Genomic DNA, 21,265 nt, shown 5'->3' on the forward strand with positions numbered 1-21,265 from the left:
GGATTAAGACTGTGAGCTCCACGTGAAACAACCTTCTACCTTGAATCTACCCTGGGACAACCTGATTACCTTGTATCTACCCCAGCGCTTAGAACAGAGTTTGGCACATGGTAAGGGCTTAACAAATACTATCATCATTATTACTGTTATTATTTACTGAGTGCTTCGTGTGTGCAGAGCACTATACTAAGCACTTGGGAGAATACAACAATAAACAGGCACATTCCCTGCCCACAACAAGCTAATAGCCTAGAGGGATGACACTACACACTAGCATATATTTAGCTCTTGTTTAATCTCTATAAAGCACTTCAAAACTTACACATCACAGTGCTAAATACGAGGAGTCACTTAAGCTGGTCCAGGCACTTGTCCTATCAATCAGTCAATCAATAGAGAAGCAGCGTGGCTCAGTAGAAAGAGCACGGGCTTTGGAGTTAGAGATCATGGGTTCGAATCCCGGCTCTCCCACCTGTCAGCTGTGTGACTTTGGGCAAATCACTTAACTTCTCTGTGCCTCAGTGACCTCATCTGTAAAATGAGGATTAAGACTGTGAGCCCCACGTGGGATAACCTGATTCCCTTGTGTCTACCCCAGCGCTTAGAACAGTGCTCGGCACATAGTAAGCGCTTAACAAATACCAACATTATTATTATTATTATCAGTCAATGGTTATTGAGCACTTACTCTGTGCAGAGCACTTCACTAAGTGCTTGGGAGTATACAAAACAACAGAATTAGCGAACATGTTCCCTGTCACTGAAACACATGATATGAGAATGGAGCATACAACTTATTAGTCTGCATTGGATTATCTTCTTTGTTGACCATATACTTGATGCAGCTTTTATTTTAATATAATTTTCCTTTATTCGCTGGGTGTTTAATCAATGTGCATAATGTTTTGCTTCATTATTTCCCTGTACAATTCACTAAAGTAGATGACTTTCCCTGCTCTCACCCCAGTACAAATAGAAGACTGAGACAAGTTATCAGTCAACTGATGGTATTCATTGAGTGCTTACTTTGTGCAGAACACTGCCCTGAGCACTTGGGAGAGTACAGTGTAACAGAGTTGGCAGGCACATACCTTGACCACAATGAACATACAGTCTAGAGGGGAAGACAGGCATTTATATAAATAAATAATTGATAATGTATAATTTTCCCCTCCCAGGGTCACACCTGGAGAGTTTCCAGTACTCTACTAGTCTTGGCTGTGGGAGGGAGAATCGAGCAGAGGCCTATCTATTCCGCTCCTAGACTGGTCAGCGGCTAGTGAGTGGAAGGCAATCTGCTACAAGTCAAAATTCACCCATACTGGGCTGCAGTGGCATGGGAGAGAGTTGAGGGTGGAGACTCGAGTTGACTGCGCAGAAGGGGGCAATGGTAAACGACTTCCATATTTATACCAAGAAAACTCTATGGATCCACTACCAGAACAATTGCAGATGGAAAGCGGGGCATTCCGGGAGAGATGTGTCCCTGGTGTCGCTATGGGTCAGAAATGACTCGTTGGCATAAGACAAGACAATGTATAATTTAAAAAGTTACCCAGACCAACACAGTTTGAAAGAAAAGAAAGAAATCTGGTTAACCAAAGGAAACTGAAAATTTGCATAAGCTATAAGCCCCATGTGGAACAGGGACTGTGGCCAACCTGATTAACCTGATTAACATGTAGAACAATGCTTGACACATGGTAAATATTTAATGAATACTATAATTATATTATTATTAAGATAGCCATGTTCAAGTTTCTTTGACTATTCAAATGTTTGGTTAACTGAACTAGCTTCAGTTCCTTTATTTGGATTTTAGGATTTCTGCACTAGCTAGTATAACATGTATTCCCTATTTAAATAATTCTGAGTAATGGGAATCTTTCCAAATACAGTATCTAAAACAAGCTGGTACAAAGCAAAATATAATCTTCACACAACGAAACATAAATCTATTTGGTCAAAGATTTCAAAGGTCTGTTTTATAAACCCATGACAAAAACTGTAATTATGACTAATGATAGCTATGAAGGCAATTTAGAAATTTCACACATAAAATGTTATTAGAATTAAGCTCCGACTACAACTGAGAGAATTGTTCTACAGTCTAACTCAAACTGAGAGAGTTGTTCTACAGTCTAATTCAAATTAATGGGATATCAATAAATCAATCACCATTATTGGATGCCTACTGTGTGCAGAGCACTGTACTGAGCACTTGGGGAAGTACAACATAACAGATTTGGCAGACGTTACCTGCCCACAATGAGCTTACAATCTAGAGGGTGAGACTGACATTACTACATTAAGACATTAATATGAATAAAAGATAAGTGCCGTGAGGTTGAGGGAGGGGTGAATAAAGGGGACAACACAGAAGGGAGTGGGAGAAGAGTAAACAAGACCTGGGTCGGGGAAGGCTTTTTGCAGGAGATGTGCTTTTAATAAGGCTTTGAAGGTGGGGAGAGCGATCGTCTGACATATGGATGAGGAAGATATTCCAGGCTAGAAGAAGGATATGAGCAAGGGTCAGCCGAGAGATAGACAAGATCGAGATACAGTGAGTAGGTTGACATTAAAGGAGCAAAATGTATGAGCTGTGTTGTAGTAGGAATTCAGAAAGTAAGAAGGGCAAAGTAATTGAGTGAATTATAGACTATGATGGAAAGGAATTTGACGGGGAGGTGGATGGACAACCACTAGAGGTTTTTGAGAAGTGGGGAAACATGGACTGTATGGTTTTATAGAAAAATGATCTCAGCAGCAGGGTGAAGTATGGATTGGAGTAGGGAGAGATGGGAAGCAAGGAGATCAACAAGAAGGTTGATGGAGTAATCAAGGTGACTAGGATGAGCACTGGATTAACCTGATAGTCTGCATGGAGCGGAAAGAGCAGATTTTATCAATGTTGTGAAGGTTGAACAGACATGATTTGAGGGCAGATTGAATATGTGCATTGAATGAGAGAGACGATTTGAGAATAATGTCGTTTATGGGCTTTTGAGACAGGGACGACGGTGGTACTGTGTACAGTGATGGGAAAATCAGGAGGAGAACAGGTTTAGGTAGGAATATGAGGAGTTCTGTTTTGGACATGTTAAATTTGAGGTGTCGGCAAGACATCCAAGTCCTAAAGGCAGGAGGAAGCATGAGTCTGCAGAGGAGGACTGGAGATGTAGATTTAAGAATCATCCCCATAGAGATTGTAGTTGAAGCCATGAGAGCGAATTAGTTCTTCATGAGAGTGGGTATAGATGGAGAATAGAAGGGGATCCAGGACTGAGCCCTGAGGGACTCCCACAGTTAGAGGGTGGGAGGCCGAGGAGAAGCCCACAACAGAGACTGAGAATGAGCAGCCAGAGATATAGGAGTCTAGCTACGCGAGTGGAAAAATATTCTTAATTATAAATTCATCTTTCCAGAATCGTGGGCTTGAAAGAGATTTAGAGGTCCCTCTCTGCTTTCATGCAGAGCTGTCTACCCCATGACCACTCTTGACAAGTGAAAGACCTATCCTATTTTAAAATTCTTACCAATAAAAATTCCATTACTTCCCTCAGAAATCTGTTCCAAAGCTCTAAAACCTCAGTGTGAGGAAGTTTCTTCCTTACATTTAATTTAAATCTCCCATCCTGGGGCTAAAGTCCATTGGCTTGCTCCATCCTTGCTGGCATTCATTATAATATTAATGATAATAGTAATAATAATACTCCTCTAGGCTGTAAGCTCCTTGTGGGCAGAGAACTTGCTTGCCATTTCTGTTGTATTCTGCCAAGCACTTAGTGAAGTGCTGTGCACACAGTAAATGCTCAATAAATATGATTTATTAATTGTATATTAAACTAACTTACTGTGTGGCAAGCACTTGCTAAATGAACTGGGGCAGGTGCAAAGTAATCAGATTAAACCCAGTCCATCCCACCTGGGGCTCACAGTCTCAGATGGAAGGAAAACAACAAGTAATACCATTTTACAGATGAGGGAACTGAGCCACAGAGAGTTAAGAGACTGGTCCAAGATCACATAGAGGGTAAAAAGGGGAGCCGGGATTAGAACCCAGGTGTCCTGGCTCCTAGCCCGTGTTCTTTCCACTTTGACTACTCTCCCTCTCAATGCTTAAGAAATTTTTTGTTCTTGAAAGCTGCTGTTAAATTGCCCCTCAGATTTCTCGCCTCCAGGCTGAGTAATTCTAGTTCCTTTAGCCTTTTCGCAGAAGTTTTTCCCACAATCCTTTAATCGCTCCAAAATCTTCAAGATCTTTTCAGACTTCTGCATTTGTTTTCTCCTGTGGCAAATCTACCAGTTTAATATATATTCTCCAACGTCAAAAGGACATAAACTAAGTTTGATTTCCTTCTGACCAACAAAGGAAAACTCCAGGTTTTGCAAAATGTTTTTTAAGAATACATTATGTCATCATTTTCAGTAGTAGGTAGTGATTCTCCTAAATGTCATGCTTTATCTAGCTGGCAAGCTTTTAAAAATTACTACCCCCACATTTCATTCCAAATGACTATACTTTCCCATATGTGAGGTGTGTTATTTACCAAAATCCTGTAGCAAACACTGCTGTATTAGCAAGTCAATTTAAAATGGCCATGTTATATGTGGTGGGCAGGCTCATTTTGATGAATGTTACATGTGCTTAAATGCTGTAAAACCATGGTATTTAATTTTGTAACAAGTCACTTATGAAGTGCATAGATATGTTTTAGCCTTTTCTTTTTCCTGCCTTTTAATAAATTAACACATTAACCTAGCATCTCAACTCGCAGCTTGTAATGTTCAATTCTCTAGGAAATAGTGAGACTAGTCAGAATAAAGAATTGTGCTGCACAGTAGTGATCTTCTGTGTTGCAAGGATGTGGAATTGCACCTTGCCACAGATGAAAAAATAAAGGGCTCAGAATTTAATAATTGTGATATTGTGTTTACTATACAGTACAGTAGTATAAACCCTGTACTGAGTGCAGGGGTAGATATAATAATAATAATAATGTTGGTATTTGTTAAGTGCTTACTATGTGCAGAGCACTGTTCTGAGCACTGGGGTAAATACAAGGTAATCAGGTTGTCCCATGTGAGGCTCACAGTTAATCCCCATTTTACAGATGAGGTAACTAACGCACAGAGAAGTTAAGTGACTTGCCCACAGTCACACAGCTGACAAGTGGTAGAGCCAGGATTCGAACCCATGACCCTGACTCCCAAGCCCGGGCTCCTTCTACTGAGCCACGCACATGAGGTTCATAGTGTAAGCAGGCAGGAGAACAGGTATTAAATCCCCATTTTGCAGATGAGGGAACTGAGGTAAAGAGAAATTAAATAATTTGCCCAAGATCACATAACTGGTATATGGCAGAGCCAATACTAAAAACCAGGACCTCTGACTCCCAGGCCTTTGCTCTTTCCACTAGGTCATACTGCTTCCCATACATTAAGCAACATTTATAATATTGATTATTATCAATCACTGTATTTCTCATATATTAATCAACAAATCTCCAGCTCTGATCTCTTTCCTTCGCAGCCTCACATTTCCTCCTGTTTTCAGGACATCTCTACTTGGATGTCCCGCCAACCCCAATAACGTAACGTGTCCAAAACAGAACTCCTTATCTTCCCACTCAAACCCTGTCCTTTCCGACTTTTCCATCGTGGTAGACAGCACCACCATCTTTCTGTCTCAAAAACCCAAACCCTAGGTGTTATAATGGACTCAGGTCTCTCGTTCAATCCGTATATTCAATCTGTCACCAAATCCCATCAGTTCAACCTGCACAAGATCACTAAAATCCACTCTTTCCTTTCTATCCAAACTGCTTACCACATTAATCCAAGCACTTATTCTCATATCCCATGTTGATTACATCAGCCTCCTTGCTGACCTCCCTGCCCCCGTCTCTCCCTACTTCAGTCCATAATTCACTCTGCTACCCATATCATTTTTCTACTAAACCATTCAGTCCATGTTTCCCTATTCCTCAAGAACACTAAGTGGATGCCCGTCCAACTCCTTATTAAACAGAAACTGCTTAACATAGGTTTTAAAGTACTCAACCACTACCCCCCTTCCTACCTCACCTTAGTAATAATAATAATGAAGATATTTCTTAAGTGCTTACGATGTGCCAAGCACTCTTCTAATTGCTGGGGTAGATACAAGGTCTTCAGGTTGTCCCACATAGGGTTCACGGTCTTTATCTCCATTTTACAGATGAGGTAACTGAGGCACAGAGAAGTTAAGTGACTTGCCCAAGCCACACAGCTGATAAGTGGCAGAGACGGGATTAAAACCCTTGACCTTATCTTGCTGATTTCCTACTACAACCCAGACTGCACATTTCACTCCTCTAATGCCAAACTCCTCATTGTACCTCTATCTCGTCTCTCTCGACGACGACCACTGCCCAAGTCTTCTCTCTTGCCTGGACTCCCTCTCTCTTCATATACAACAAACCTCTACTCTCACCACCTTCAAAACCTTATTAAAATATCATCTCCTCCAAGAGGACTTCCCTGACTAAGCCCTCATTTCCTCTTTTCCCACTCCTTTCTGCAACACTCTTGCATTTGGATTTGACCCATTTATTCATCCCTCTCTCAGCCCCACAGCGCTTTTATATATATAGCTTCAAGTTATATTAATGTTTGTCTCCCCCTCTAGACTGTAAGCTTGTGGATAGGCACCATGTTTACCATTCTATTATATTGTACTCTCCCAAGGACTCAGTACAATGCTTTGCACACAACACTCAGGACATATGATTGATTGATTGAGTGCTTACTGGGTGTAGAGCACTGTACTAAGCATTTGGAGAGTACAATATAAGAGGGAGACATAATCCCTGCCCTCAATATCTTACAACCAAGTGGGTAAACACTTATTTAAATGTTACAGATAAAGAGAAACAGAATATAAAGATATGTACATAACAGCTATGAGAGTGGGGTGAGTATTGTAATGCCTGGAGGTATGGATTTAGTTGCCCAGGTAGTACAGAATCAGTCAGTCACATTTATTGAACATTTTCTGAGTGAAGAGCACTGTACTAAGTGTTTTTGAGAGTACAATATAAGAGTTGGTAAACAAAGTCCCTGCCCACAAGGAGCTTACAGTATAGAGGGGAGGGACAGAAATGAAAATAAATTACAGCTGCATACATAAATTCTGTGGGGCTGACAGCAAGTAAATAAAGGGAACAAATCCAAGAGCAAGGTGACACAGGAGGGAGAGGGATAAGGGGAAATAAGGGCTTAGAGAAGGACTCTTGGAGGAGATGTGTTTTTAATAAGGTTTTGAAGTGGGGAGAGTGATGGCCTGTCAGATACAAAGAAAGAGGGAGTTCCAGACCTGAGGCAGGGGAAAGGCAATGGGTCAGCAGTGAGATAGATGAGTTCAAGGTACAGTGATTAGGTTCGTGTCAGAGGAGTGAAGTGAATGTGTTAGGTTTAGTAGGAAATTAGCAAGGTAAGTTTAGGTGGGGTTGAAGTGGTTGAGTGCTTTAAAGCCAATGGCATGGAGTTTCTCTTTGATGCGAAGGAGGATGGGCAACCACTGGAGATTCTTGAGGAGTGGGGAGAAATGCAAAATGATCGGGGCAGCAGAGTGAAGTAATGACTGGAGTAGGGAGAGACAGGAGACAAGGAGGTCAGCAAGAAGATTGATGCAGTCATTAGTCAAGGTGGGCTAGGGTAAATGATTGGAATAACATGGGAGCCATTTGGATAGGGAGGAAAGGGCAGATTTTAGTACAGTTGTGAAGGTAGAACTAGCAGGATTTGGTCATGGATTGAAGATGTGGGTTGAATGAGAGCAATAAGTCCAGAACAATTGCAAGACTGTAGACCTGAGAGAGGGAGAATGGTGGGAAAGTTGGAGGGAGAATAGGGTTGGGTGGGAAAATGAGGAGTTTGATTTTGGACATGCCATTTGCAGCGAGACATTCCTGAAGGCATGATGGAATCTAAGATGGTAGAGAAGAGAGGGGTCAGGGCTGGAGAGGTAGATTGGGGAATCATTCATGAAGAAATGGTTCTTGAAGCTGTGGGAACAGGTAAGTTCTTCAGCGAATTAAAATTAGGTAGAGAATAGAAGGGGACCCAGAACTGAACCCTGAGAACCTTTACAGTTAGGGGTGGGAAGAAGAGAAGAAATCAGTGAAAGAAAATGAGGACTGGTCAGAGAGGTAGAAAGAGAACCAGGAGAGGACAATGTCAGTGAAACCAAGATTAGATAACATTTCCAGGATATTGGAGGTGGTCCATGTGACTCAGTCAATTCTATCAGTATCAGTAGCTTGAGCTTTTCCATATACACTATAATAGAGAAGTGCCGATATTCACTCTGATTTTGAAATTAAGTAGATAAGAAATCAGTGTTGTAAACAACCTGCTAAGCTACTATTTTTAAGCTAAATCTTAATTTCAAAAAATTAGTATTTCCAATTTTCTCTAAACCTTTTCAATACTAGCCAATATTACACTCAGAACTTTAGTCATGGCTCATTAGAAAATAGTAAAAAGTCACTGTCCAATTAAATTAGGTATAAAAACCAGGTGAATAGTATCTTGAAATTCCCTTCTGTTCATTACCAATGCATCACAAGATTCTCAAATTTTATTTAGGTAAATAAAAAGATATTACAATTCAGACACTGTGGAAATGTTAAATACATCTGTTTACTTTAAAAGATGATGATGATGGAGTCTCTAAGTGAGAGACAGTAGATGAGCCTCAGACCTGAGACTTCAGGAAGCAGTGTGGCTTAGTGGAAAGAGCACGGGCCTAGGATCATGGAATGTGAAGTATATCTTAGTTCTGCCATTTGTCTGCTGCGAGTCCTAGGGTAAATCACTTCATTTCTCTAGGCCTCAATATCCTCATCTGTAAAATGGGGATTAGATATTTATTCTCCCTCCCACTTAGGCTGTGAATGCCAAGCTCCCTAGAGACTTTATACAACCTGGTTATCTTTACACCTGTGTTTCATTTATTTATTTATTTATTTATTAATTTATTTTTCTGCACTAACCGTTGGGGTTGATACAAACTAATCAGGTTGGACATAGTTCGTCTTCCAAATGGGGCTCACAATCAATCCCCACTTTACCGATTAGGTAACTGAGGCACACAGAAGTGAAGTGTCTTGCCCAAGGTCAAACAGCAGACAAGCAGCGGACCTGGTATTAGAACCCACGTCCTTCTGATTCCCAGGCCCGTGCTCTATTCACTATATTCTATTTTATATAATAAAAGTTTAACCAATACCACAATTGCTATGTTTATTAAAGTCATATGGCCATGAAAGCAACAATTATGAGTTTTTTGTGTGAGCCTTTAGCACACACTCTTCCCTGCTAGCTGTGGTCTTATTAGTGCACAGAATGCAATAGCAAGTTGGTGGGCAGGGGTGCACACATGGTAAAATCCAGGAAAACCTGTTTTTGGTACATGCAAGATTCATTTATAGCCTACAGGACCACAGTCTAGTGCCATTTCTGTGCCATACTGCCAAAATCCAGCAGATATTTACCTTGCCAGCTGCTGAGGCCTTCCTTCACCCACTTTATCCAGCTATTTTTCAGGATTCCTGGTGGATCTACCCACTTTGTGGATGGCCTAGGTGGTTTTCCAGTCAGAAACCATCAGTACTGACAGCGTGGACATAGCAAACATTACCATAGAGCTTGGCTCATTCCACTGAACCAGAAGGAGAGCTTCTTTAGATACTTAAGAAATAACATGTAAATTGGCATAGATGTCACTGCCTCTTGAAGGAAAAGTGATTGGGCTAAGAGCATTGGATTTGTATTAGTGAGAGTACAGAAAATAACTTCTAAAACTGCAGTATTGTTTGTATTAGTTTCCTGTGGTTACTGGAATTCTTGAGTGTCTGAATGATCAGCTGTTGGAAAATTGCCCGAGAGAATACTGCCACAATAATGTGCAAATTTGGAGGCAAATTCACCTGTGGTTCTCTTAACAATTTCTTTTGCTGAGAAAATGCTTGTGAACACCACCATCTTAGTTTACCTGGTAACACAAAGCATGGGAGTGCAGATTATGTTATCATGGCAATCTATGGGCACACATCTCCCTCACTTTTGACATAATCAGTACAGTTAACTCTCTTCCTTGGGTCTAGGCTGTATTCCAACCCATGATGGGTATGGAAGACTGTCCTTTTTCAAACACTTGAGAGATGTTTAGTGCTCAAAAACACAGAAGCTTCACTAGAAAATCAAAATTAATCACTAATAGTACTAAAGGGAAATATGCACTGACTGAAGATTAGTGGTGGTGTTTGATAAGCAATTAATAATAATAATAATAATGGTATAATTACTATGTATCAATCACTGTTCTAAGTGCTGGAGAAGATTACAAGATTAATTAGGTCACAGTCCCTGTTCCATGGAGGACTCAGAGTCTGAGTAGGAGTGAAAACAAGAACTGAATCCCCATTTTACACCAGGAAGTAAAATGACTTGCCCAAGATCACACAGTAGACAAGTGGCAGAGCTGGGATTAGAATTTAGGTCCTCTGATTCCCAGGCCTGTGTTCTTTCCATTAAGCCATGCTGCACCCTCATAAGCACTTCTGATGAATAAATTCTGAGAAGCTGTTGGTACCTGGGCAAAAACTCTCTATCTGATAAATCAATTGTATTTACTGAATGCTTACTGTGTGCAGGGTACTGTACTAAGCGCTTGGGAGAGCACGACATAATATAACAGACCCATTCCCTGCCCACAGTGAGCTTACAGTCTAGAAGGAGAGACAGACATTGATATAAATATGTGAATTACGGATAGGTATGTAAGTGCTGTGGGGCTGGGGACGGGTATGATGAATAAAGGGAAAGGGGAAATGAGGGCTTAGTCAGGGAAGCCCTCTTGGAGGAGTTGTGCCTTCAATAGGTCTTTGAAGGTGGGGAGAGTAATTACCTTTCGGATATGAAAGGGGAGGGCGTTCCAGGCCAGAGGCAGGAAATGGGTGAGAGGTAGACAGTGAGATAGATGACACTGAGGTACACTGAGGAGGTTAGTACATTCAAGAACTATAACTGTAGAGGAGAGAAGTGTGTAGGCTGGGTTGCAGTAGGAAAGTAGCGAGGAGGTTGGAGGGGGCAAGGTGACTGAATGCTTTAAAGCTGATGGAAAGGAGTTTCTGATTGATGCGGAGGTGGATGGACCACCACTGGAAGTTCTTGAGGACTCGGGAAACATGGCCTTAGAGTTTCAGTAGAAAAATGATCCACGCAGCAGAGTGAAGAAAGGACTGGAGTGGAGAGAGACAGAGGAGGCAGGGAGGTCAGCAAAAAGGCTGATACAGTAACCAAGGCAGGGAAGGATAAGTGCTTGGATTAATGCGGTACCAGTTTGGATGGAGAGGAAAGGACCTTTTTTAGCAATACTGTGAAGGTTAAACCGACAGGAATTAGTGATAGATTAAATATGGATTTAATGATAGATTGAATATGTATTCTCACCCATGAAATGAGTTCTATCGATGGCAGTTCTCCTCGAACTGGGTTGGGGGCCAAGATCCGTCTGTCCTGCTGACAATCAACTCAATTTTTAATAATAACAGTTGTGGTATTTTTAAATGGTGGAGTAGATCCAGGATAATCTGGCCCCATAAGGGGCTCACAATATAAGTAGGAGAGAGAACAGGTGTTGAATCCCCATTTTGATAATACTCTCACTGTGAACTCATTCGCTCTCACTACCATCTCTACGCAGATGACACGCAGATCTACATCTCCGCCCCTGTCCTCTCCCCCTCCCTTCAGGCTCGCATCTCCTCCTGCCTCCGGGACGTCTCCACCTGGATGTCGGCCCGCCACCTAAAACTCAACATGAGCAAGACTGAGCTCCTCATCTTCCCTCCCAAACCCGGTCCTCTCCCAGACTTCTCTATCACCGTGGATGGCACGACCATCCTTCCCGTCTCTCGGGCCCGCAATCTCGGTGTCATCCTTGACTCGTCTCTCTCGTTCACCCCACACGTCCTATCCATTACCAAGACCTGCCGGTTTCACCTCTACAATATCGCCAAGATCCGCCCTTTCCTCTCCACCCAAACGGCTACCTTACTGCTACGGGCTCTCGTTATATCCCGGCTAGACTACTGTGTCAGCCTTCTCTCTGACCTCCCTTCCTCCTCTCTCGCCCCGCTCCAGTCTATTCTTCACTCCGCTTCCCAGCTCATCTTCCTGCAGAAATTATCTGGGCATGTCACTCCCCTTCTTAAACAACTCCAGTGGTTGCCTATCGACCTCCGCTCCAAACAAAAACTCCTCACTCTAGGCTTCAAGGCTCTCCACCACCTTGCCCCTTCCTACCTCTCCTCCCTTCTCTCTTTCTACCACCCACCCCACACGCTCTGCTCCTCTGCCGCCCACCTCCTCACCGTCCCTCGGTCTCGCCTATCCCGCCGTCGACCCCTGGGCCACGTCCTCCCGCAGTCCTGGAATGCCCTCCCTCCTCACCTCCGCCAAACTGATTCTCTTCCCCTCTTCAAAACCCTACTTTCATTCATTCATTCAATAGTATTTATTGAGCGCTTACTATGTGCAGAGCACTGTACTAAGCGCTTGGGATGAACAAGTCGGCAACAGATAGAGACAGTCCCTGCCGTTTGACGGGCTTACAGTCTAATCGGGGGAGACGGACAGACAAGAACAATGGCACTAAACAGCGTCAAGGGGAAGAACATCTCGTAAAAACAATGGCAACTAAATAGAATCAAGGCGATGTACAATTCATTAACAAAATAAATAGGGTAACGAAAATATATACAGTTGAGCGGACGAGTACCGTGCTGTGGGGATGGGAAGGGAGAGGTGGAGGAGCAGAGGGAAAAGGGGAAAATGAGGCTTTAGCTGCGGAGAGGTAAAGGGGGGATGGCAGAGGGAGTAGAGGGGGAAGAGGAGCTCCCACATGGGACAATCTGATCACCTTGTATCCTCCCCAGCGCTTAGAACAGTGCTTTGCATGTTGTAAGCGCTTAACAAATGACATTGTTATTATTACTAGCTTGTTTTTTGATCTTGGTTACATCACTTTACTGCTCTTTACTTCAGTTACCTAATCTGTGAAATGGGGATTAAAACCTCCTCCCTCCAACTGTAAACCCCATGTGGAACAGGGACTGTATCTAACCTGATATACTTGCATCTATCCCAGTTCTAAGAACAGAGTAGGGATTGTCTCTGTTGCCGAATTGTACTTTCCAAGCACTTAGTACAATGCTCTGCACAGAGTAGGAGCTCAATAAATCCAATTGAATGAATGAATAGTAAGTGATTAACAAATACCATTAAAAAAGTGAGTGTTCAGTAACCACTGTTACTACTAAATCACAAACACACATGCGTACACACAAATATGTTGGGAGTTGTAGGCTGGAAAGTGAAAGCATAGATGACCGGTATTGAATCCCCATTTTGCAGATGAGGGAACTGAGGCATAGAGAAGTTAAGTGACTTGCCCAAGGTCACACAGCAGGGAAGTGGCAGAGTCCAGACTCTAATTTATTTTTTGCTTTGTAAGTGTGGCTACTCAAAACAGTGGATGGGAAATGAAAAACCTGTAGCTTAAAAATCAAGTCATATATCTTATATGAGGTACTGTAAAGACACATTAGGTTTTAGTTTTTTCCCTAGTGATTTGAAAATAGGTTGCATCTCTGTGGCAGACTCTCACAGGTGAGAATATAATTGGTTCATAAATTGCTAATCACTCTCATCCTCTTCAAAACCCTGCAGGATTTACTGCTGGAAAAATGGACTGCTGTGTCCCCTAAGGTTCTAGAAGCTGAAGTAAGATGAGTCGCTCTCTTCCCCACCTGGGAGCTGACACATCCCAAGAACATTGTGGGAGGAATGGGACAGCATGACTGATGTTTCAAGAGTACTTTGAAACTCTCAATTTCAAAATGAAGTATTTTAGAAGTGAAAAAGTATTAAGTTATCTCCAAGTTGCCCTTGCAAAAATCATTCAGAACTGGACTATTTTTCTAATGCACTGGAGAGAAGCTTCTAGAAAATTATTAATGGTATTGCAAAAAACTGCTCAGGAAGCAATTAATAATGAAAATTAAATGTCCTCTGTCATGCCTTCAAAATACACAAATTTGATACATTCAATGGTCATGCCAAAGACTTAGTGTCCTAAAAAAAAGATAATTACAAGTATTGGGACCACTCATTTATTTTTTCTATCTTTGAACTTATCAATTATTACATGAACTTTAGCATTTAATGTTTTGTGGCTGGTGTGTTGACTGCCCATTCGGTTCTGCTGAAACTCATTTTTACTATGCATTTTGGCATAAGTGAGGGAATTGAGTGCTTTTTCTACAGCAAAAGCACTTTAGATTTAGATTCTGCGTGCCAGGTTTTCAGACATTGCTTGTGTGCATGGGCGATGCATCAGAATGGCTGGGCACTAACAGCACAAGTGTTCCTAAAATTGAGATTTCCCAAGAATACCACCATGGTCACGGAGGATAACAGGGCTGATTTTTAATCCCATCACTTGGTTCAAGAGTGTTTGTATAAATTTCTGGATGAGCAGGTGTTTGAGGCAAAGTTTTGGGTTTTTTTTAATGGTATTTGTTAAGCACTTATGTGCCAGGCACTGTATTATGCGCTAGGGTAGAGACAAGTTATTCAGGTTGGACAAAGTCCATGTTCCACATGGGGCTCACAGCTTTAATCCCCATTAACTTCTCTGAGTCTCAGAGAAGTTAAGTGACTTGCCCCAGGTCACCCAGCAGACAAGTGGTGGAGTCTTAGTCAACCCTTAATGGTTCTAGGCACAGGTCACGTCTGCCTCCCCTAGACTTCAAATTTGATTCTGAGCTTTCTGTCATCACCTGTGATAGCAGGAAAAGTACTGACTGTCTCTCCCCACTCCATTCCTTCCTTCACTCTGCTCCACGGACTCTTTCTCTAAAATAACGTTCAGTCCATTTTTTCCCCCTTCTCAAGAACCTCCAGTGATTGCTCATCCAGCTCTGCATCAAACAGAAATATCTTAGCATAGACTTTAAAGGACTCATCATCATCATCACCATCAATTATTCAATTATTCATATTTATTGAGTGTTTACTGTTTGCAGGGCATTATACTAAGCACTTGGGGGAATACAACACAACACTAAAACAGACACATTCCCTGCCCACAGTGATCTTAGAGGCAGGTACAGGCATTAATATAAATAAATTACAGATATGTACATAAGTGCTGTGGGGCTGGGTGATGCAGAAGGGAGTGGTGAAAGAGGATATGAGGGTTTAGGGAAGACCTCTTGGAGGAAATGTGCCTTCAATAAGGACTTGAAGATGGGGAGGGTAATTGTCTGTTGGATATGAAAAGGAAGGGCATTCCATGCCAGAGGCAGGATACGGATGAGAGGTTGGTGGTGAGAAAAACAAGATCAAGGTTTAGTGAGTAGGCTGACATTAGACGAGTGAAGCATGCAGGGTGGGTTGTAGTTCACTGAGTGCAGAACACTGTACTAAGTACTGGGGAGAATACAATCCAACAGAGCCAGCAGGCATGTTCCTTGCCTACAACGATCTTACAGTTTGGGGGGAGATAGACGTTAATATAAATAAATGATTTATAACATAATTTAAAGATGCACACCTAAATGCTTTAGGGAACTCATTCAAATCTTCCCCTCCTATCTTATCTCCCTGATTTCCTATTACAACCGGTTTGCACTCTTTGCTTCCTTAAGGCCAACCTTCTTGTTGTGCTTCAGGCTCATCTTTCTCATCAACTCCTTGCCCATATCCCTACTGTGGCTTGGAACTCCCTCCCCCTTCATATATGACAGACCACCACACTCCCCATCTTCAAAGCTGTAACAAATACACACTTCCTCCTAGAACCCTTCCCTGATTAAGCCCTCATTAACCCCGTTATTCACCTTTCCTTCTGCACCGCCTATGCACTTGGGTCTCTGCCCCTTAGTTACTTTGATTCCCTCCCCACCCCAGTCCCAAATCACCCTTAAACACTATGATACTCAACTCACTCTAGCCTTTTCTACGCTCTATTTATTTTAATGTTCGTCTCTTCCCCACTAGACTGAAAACTCCTTCGAGATTGGAATCATATCTACCAACTCTATTGTTCCTTCCATTGTATTTACTAAGTGCTTACTATTTGCAGAGAACTGTATTAAGTGCTTGGAAAGTACAATTTGGCAACAAATAGAGACAATCCCTCCCCAACAATGGGCTTGTACTTCCCCAAATGCTTAGTCTCTCCTATGAGTCGACATCTTATTCTGGCAGGAGAGTTTGTATACAGTGATGGAGCTTAGAGCTATGCCATACAGGACTACCCAAAATAGAAAGATCTAAGCCGAAGTGTCAGACCAAGTCGATTCACCTGTGCTGGACGGCAGCAGCACAGAAGAGAGACAAAAGCGGGTGATCAAGTGATGGAAACGATCAGTGACAACGGCAGAGAATCACATTTTTACTGTGCAGAAGAAGGCACCACTTCCCGTATCTTTACCAAGAAAACTCCATGAATAATTATGATAATAATAATAATGATGGTATTTGTTAAGCACTTACTATGTGCCAAGAAGTACTCTAAGCACCAGGGTAGATTCAAGGTAGAAGGTTGTTTCACGTGGGGCACACAGTCTTAATCCCCATTTTACAGATGAGGTAACTGAGGTGCAGAGAAGTTAAGTGACTTGCCCAAAGTCACACAGCTGAGAAGTGGTGGAGCTGGGATTAGAACCCACGACCTTTGACTCCCAAGCACGTGTGTCCATGGAGTCAGTTTGGGTCAAAAACTCCCTGATAGCATTTGAAGAAGTGTTTAGTATAATGTTCTGCACACAGTAAGTACTCGATAAATACCATTGACTCACTGATCCATTGCTTCAAAGGAAGAATTTTTCTTATTCTGCATATAACCAGAATTTTTGCCTCAATTCTCTTCATTGCCAATTGAAGCAACATACCCACTTTGGACATTATTCCTCCAAATACATAATATAGGGTTCTGTGTACTGTCAGTTCTCAGTAAATATTCCTGATGTTATTAGGTAGGTATTCTTTGTGTGCAAGGATGTCGGTGATGGCAAAATAAGAAGTAGCATGATTTAATGAAAAGAGCATTAGCTTGGGAGTCAGAGGTCGTGGGTTCTAATCCCGGCTCCATCACTTGTCAGCTGTGTGACTTTGGACAAGGCACTTAACTCCTCTGTGCCTCAGCTACCTCATCTGTAAAATGGAGATTATGACTGTGAGCCCCGTGTGGGGCAACCTGATTACCTTGTATCTGGCCCAGTGCTTAGAAGAGTGCTTGGCACATAGTAAGCACTTAACAAATACCATCATCCTTATCATCAAAATTCAACTCTGGTTGCTTGTGGGTAAAGAAGACCATCCTGAGACTCATACTGTTAACCCTTAAAGAGAATCCTTTGTTTTATAAGCACCCAGTGCACATTACAGTCCAGTGCACTCTTTCTGGATGCATAGTGAGGTCGAAACAGTGGATCCCTAGTTGACTTTTTTAGAGGCCCTGTTTGTGGTTTACAGTGCCTGGCACTACTGTTGTTTTTGTTTCCTGTTTCACCGACCTGATGAGGTTTCTGCTTAGTATCACTCAACCAGTAGCATTAATTAAGCACCTACTGTGTGCAGAGCACTCTACTACATGCTTGGGAGAATACAACAGAATTTCTTCATATCTAAGATCACTGGCACCAACTCTGCTGTGCTATATTCTCCCAATCACTTAGCACAGGGCTCTGCCCAAAGTAAGCACTCATGTATGCCACTGATGATGATATGATACTAGTTCTCAAGGAATTTAATAATAATAATAACGATGGTATTCGTTAAGTGCTTACTATGTGCCAAGCACTGTTCTAAGCGCTGGGGTAGATACAAGATCATTGGGTTGTCCCACATGGGGCTCACAGTCTTAATCCTGATTTTACAGATGAGGTAACTGAGGCACAGAGAAGTGAAGTGATTTGCCCAAGGTCACACAGCAGTGGCAGAGCCGGGATTAGAACCGATGACTTCTGACTCCCAAGCCAGGGCTCTTTCCACTAAGCCAAGCTGCTTTTCTACAACCTGGAAGGGGGAAACACTCCTATTATTATTATTATTGTTGTTATTATTATTGTATTGGCTTTAATTATGGTACTTGTTAAGTGCTTTCTATGTGTCAAGCACTGCTCTAAGTACTGGTTAGATCTATATGACAATGTGCCTTGTCGGTCTGCCACAATTTTCAGTTGAAGTAGCACCACTTTTGCCCCATTCCCATCTTCCTTAATAAAGTTCACCGGTAAGTGTGGAGAGCAGTTGGGGGTGGGCCGGGGGGCATGGGAGTAGAAAGAAGAAATAGCAGCAGCTGAAATAACCCTTTGTCTTTGCCCTTACCCTTCCTTTTGGTGCTGGAGAATCACGAATCAAGTATGGGGTCCTGGAGGAAAAGACTTGCATTCCTAGCCCCAAAATCAGCTGAGCAAGATCAAGGACACTTCTGACACTAATTGCTGGTGTGGTGCTTGGTGCCCAAGGGAGAGAAAGCAGGACTGCCTCCAGAGCGATACCAAGGTCTGGGAAGAAAGAAAGCAGGAAACCAGCAGTCTCCTTTTGTCGATCATTAGCTTTACGATTGCCCTCTCAGGGTGGCACCTGGAGAGTTTCCTGTACCCTACCAGTCTCAACTATGGGAGGGAGAGTCAAGCAGAGGCCTACCCATTCCATTGTTAACTTGGGCAGTGGCTAGTGAGTGGAAGGCGATCTGTTACAGGTCAAAACTCACCCGTGCTGGGCAACAGTGGCATGGGAGAGAGCTGAGGGCAGAGACTGAAGTTTACTGCATGGAAGGAGGCAACGGAAAACCACTTCTGGATTTTTACCAAGAAAATTCTATGGCTACACTACCAGAATGATTGCAGATGGAGGTGGGATGTTCTAGGAGAGATATGTAAATGGCGTCGCTATGGGTCGGAGATGACCCGACAGCATAAGACTACACAAGCTTTATGATTATTATATAATTTTGCTGAAAACCCTCAGCGTGTTTGAGTGATGGGGGGATGAGTTTGTTGGGAGGGCAGGGCTCCAGAGAACTGTACTAAGCACTTGAGAGGGTACAATATAATAGAGTTGATAGCCACATCCCCTGAAGCTTTATCTGTGGAGAAGAGTTTGCTGCAAAATTCTCCCCTAGAGAGGCCACGAACTAGAGCTTTGAAGGCATGTGGTGATTTTCTTGCTGAAGTAGAGATCATAGCCTGTCAAAACCTCTATTCAAACTTCTAATCCATCACCCTCATTGACCCATACTTAGCTATAGCTGTCCATACTCAAAGAAAATACCCACTGACAGTGGTGTGTGAATGAGAAGGCCCATATGGGGCCCACAATCCAAACTGCATTGTGCATCCACCAAAGCGACCCCGTGCTATGCTCTTATGATTGTTGTTTATTGTTTGCAGTGCACGGTGCTGTTTTTTCTTTTGTCTCCTGTCTCACAATCATTACAAAGCTCTGTAAGAGACAGCCTAGCCTGTGGAAAGAATCCTTCTTATTTTTGGTATCCTAACTTCAGCTCTCCGTATAGCAGCCGTCTGGGGATCCTGCTGTCGCACATTTTCCTCCTATGTCCCCATCCAGCATTGCTGTATATATTGAGCATAATACACTTAATAAATACCATAAATATGCAAAGAGACACTTCTTCTTAGTTGCATCACACCCTGTGTGTCTGCCTGAAAAGGACCTATACACAAAACATGAAAATCAAGGGCCTTGGTTTGGATTTGGGATGGAGTCTCAGAAAGAAAGCCTCAGACTGGAATGCACTGGAAACAAAGTGGAACAAACCAGGAAATGTGGCAACATCTTGGAATTAATTTAATGTACAAATATCAGATCTTCAGGAAGGATTCTGGTTGTTGGAGAATGTTCTTGCACAAGGGCAGTCTTTACTGTGTCTTTTTTGCTGGGTGATATTGGGTTCTGTTTCTCTCTACCTCTCTTTTTCTGGCTGTCTCAGGCTGTGACTACTATACTGTACAGAAAACCTCTGATGAGTTAGTGGCCACAGGTATTGCATTTCATTCATTCATTAATTCAATCATATTTACTGAATGCTCACTGTGTGCAGAGCACTTTACTAAACATTTGGAGGGTACAGTTCAGCAATAAAGACAGACAATACCTGCCCACACCAGGCTTACAGTCTAGAAGGGGGAGATAAACATCAAAACAAGTAGAATTATAGATCTATACACATTCACTCATTCATTCATTCAATAGCATTTATTGAGTGCTTACTATGTGCACAGCACTGTGTTAAGCATTTGGAATGTACAATTTGGCAACAGATAGAGACAATCCCTGCCCAATGACGGGCTCACAGTCTAAACAGGGGAGACAGATGGCAAAGCAAAACAGAACAAAACAAAAACAAGACAACATCATCAAGATAAATAGAATCAAGGATATATACACCTCATTCACAAAATAAATAGGGTAATAAATAATATATACAAATGAGCACAGTGGAAACTGGGAATGAGTTAGCCTATTCGGCTGCCCTGTGAAATTCACTGGGGTTCTGAGACCACTTCTCTGTAGCATGGCTGGCTGGGTCAGAGCTGGGGGTATCTTGTCCAAACCATTCCTCATCTCTAAGAGGGCCCAGGACTGTTCAATATAGTCCAAGCCTCCATGCTGGAAAAATGCAACAAGAAAATCAAAAGTCATTCTGAGCTCTACCTATCTGAGTTGTCATGGACAGGGAATGATGTCTACCAACTTTGTGGAATTGCACTCTTCCAAGTGCTTAGAACACTGCTCTGCTCACAGTAAGGGCTCAAAAATTATCGATTGATTGATTGATTACATTATTCCCCCTTGCCCGAATGTTCCGACACAATTCTAAAAGGCAATTCATTTGATTGGGAACAATTGCCTCATTAGGAACCCTTGTTGGCTCTCTCAATACCTGATGACCTATGGATTCGCAAATTGGTTATCTGGTGATTTGTCTTAGCATCCTCCCAGGTATGAATGGTCACCTGACTGATGCTCGAAACAGGAAGCAAAGCAAGAATACATGAATATTGCAGTATATGCATTAATTTCAAATCTTAAAACTCTACCATAATAGTTTTTTCCTTAGATAAATCTTATTTCCTTTTCTGACTTTTTTGTAAACAGCTTCCATCTTGCCTCTTAAATG

General features: G+C 42.3%; 1 protein-coding gene and 1 non-coding gene across 2 annotated transcripts in view; one reads left to right on the forward strand and one right to left on the reverse strand.

Annotated features, from left to right (window-relative positions):
- Nucleotides 1-21,265, reverse strand: part of AK5 (adenylate kinase 5) — a 291,825-nt gene that overhangs the window by 138,210 nt on the left and 132,350 nt on the right. The gene's annotated exons all lie outside the window — the stretch shown is intronic.
- LOC114811692 lies at nucleotides 1,169-1,306 on the forward strand. The gene has a single exon (XR_003759388.1). It is a non-coding gene; the product is annotated as a small nucleolar RNA SNORA7 (small nucleolar RNA).

This window comes from Ornithorhynchus anatinus, chromosome 4 (assembly GCF_004115215.2).
Source record: "Ornithorhynchus anatinus isolate Pmale09 chromosome 4, mOrnAna1.pri.v4, whole genome shotgun sequence".
NCBI classification, from domain to species: domain Eukaryota; kingdom Metazoa; phylum Chordata; class Mammalia; order Monotremata; family Ornithorhynchidae; genus Ornithorhynchus; species Ornithorhynchus anatinus.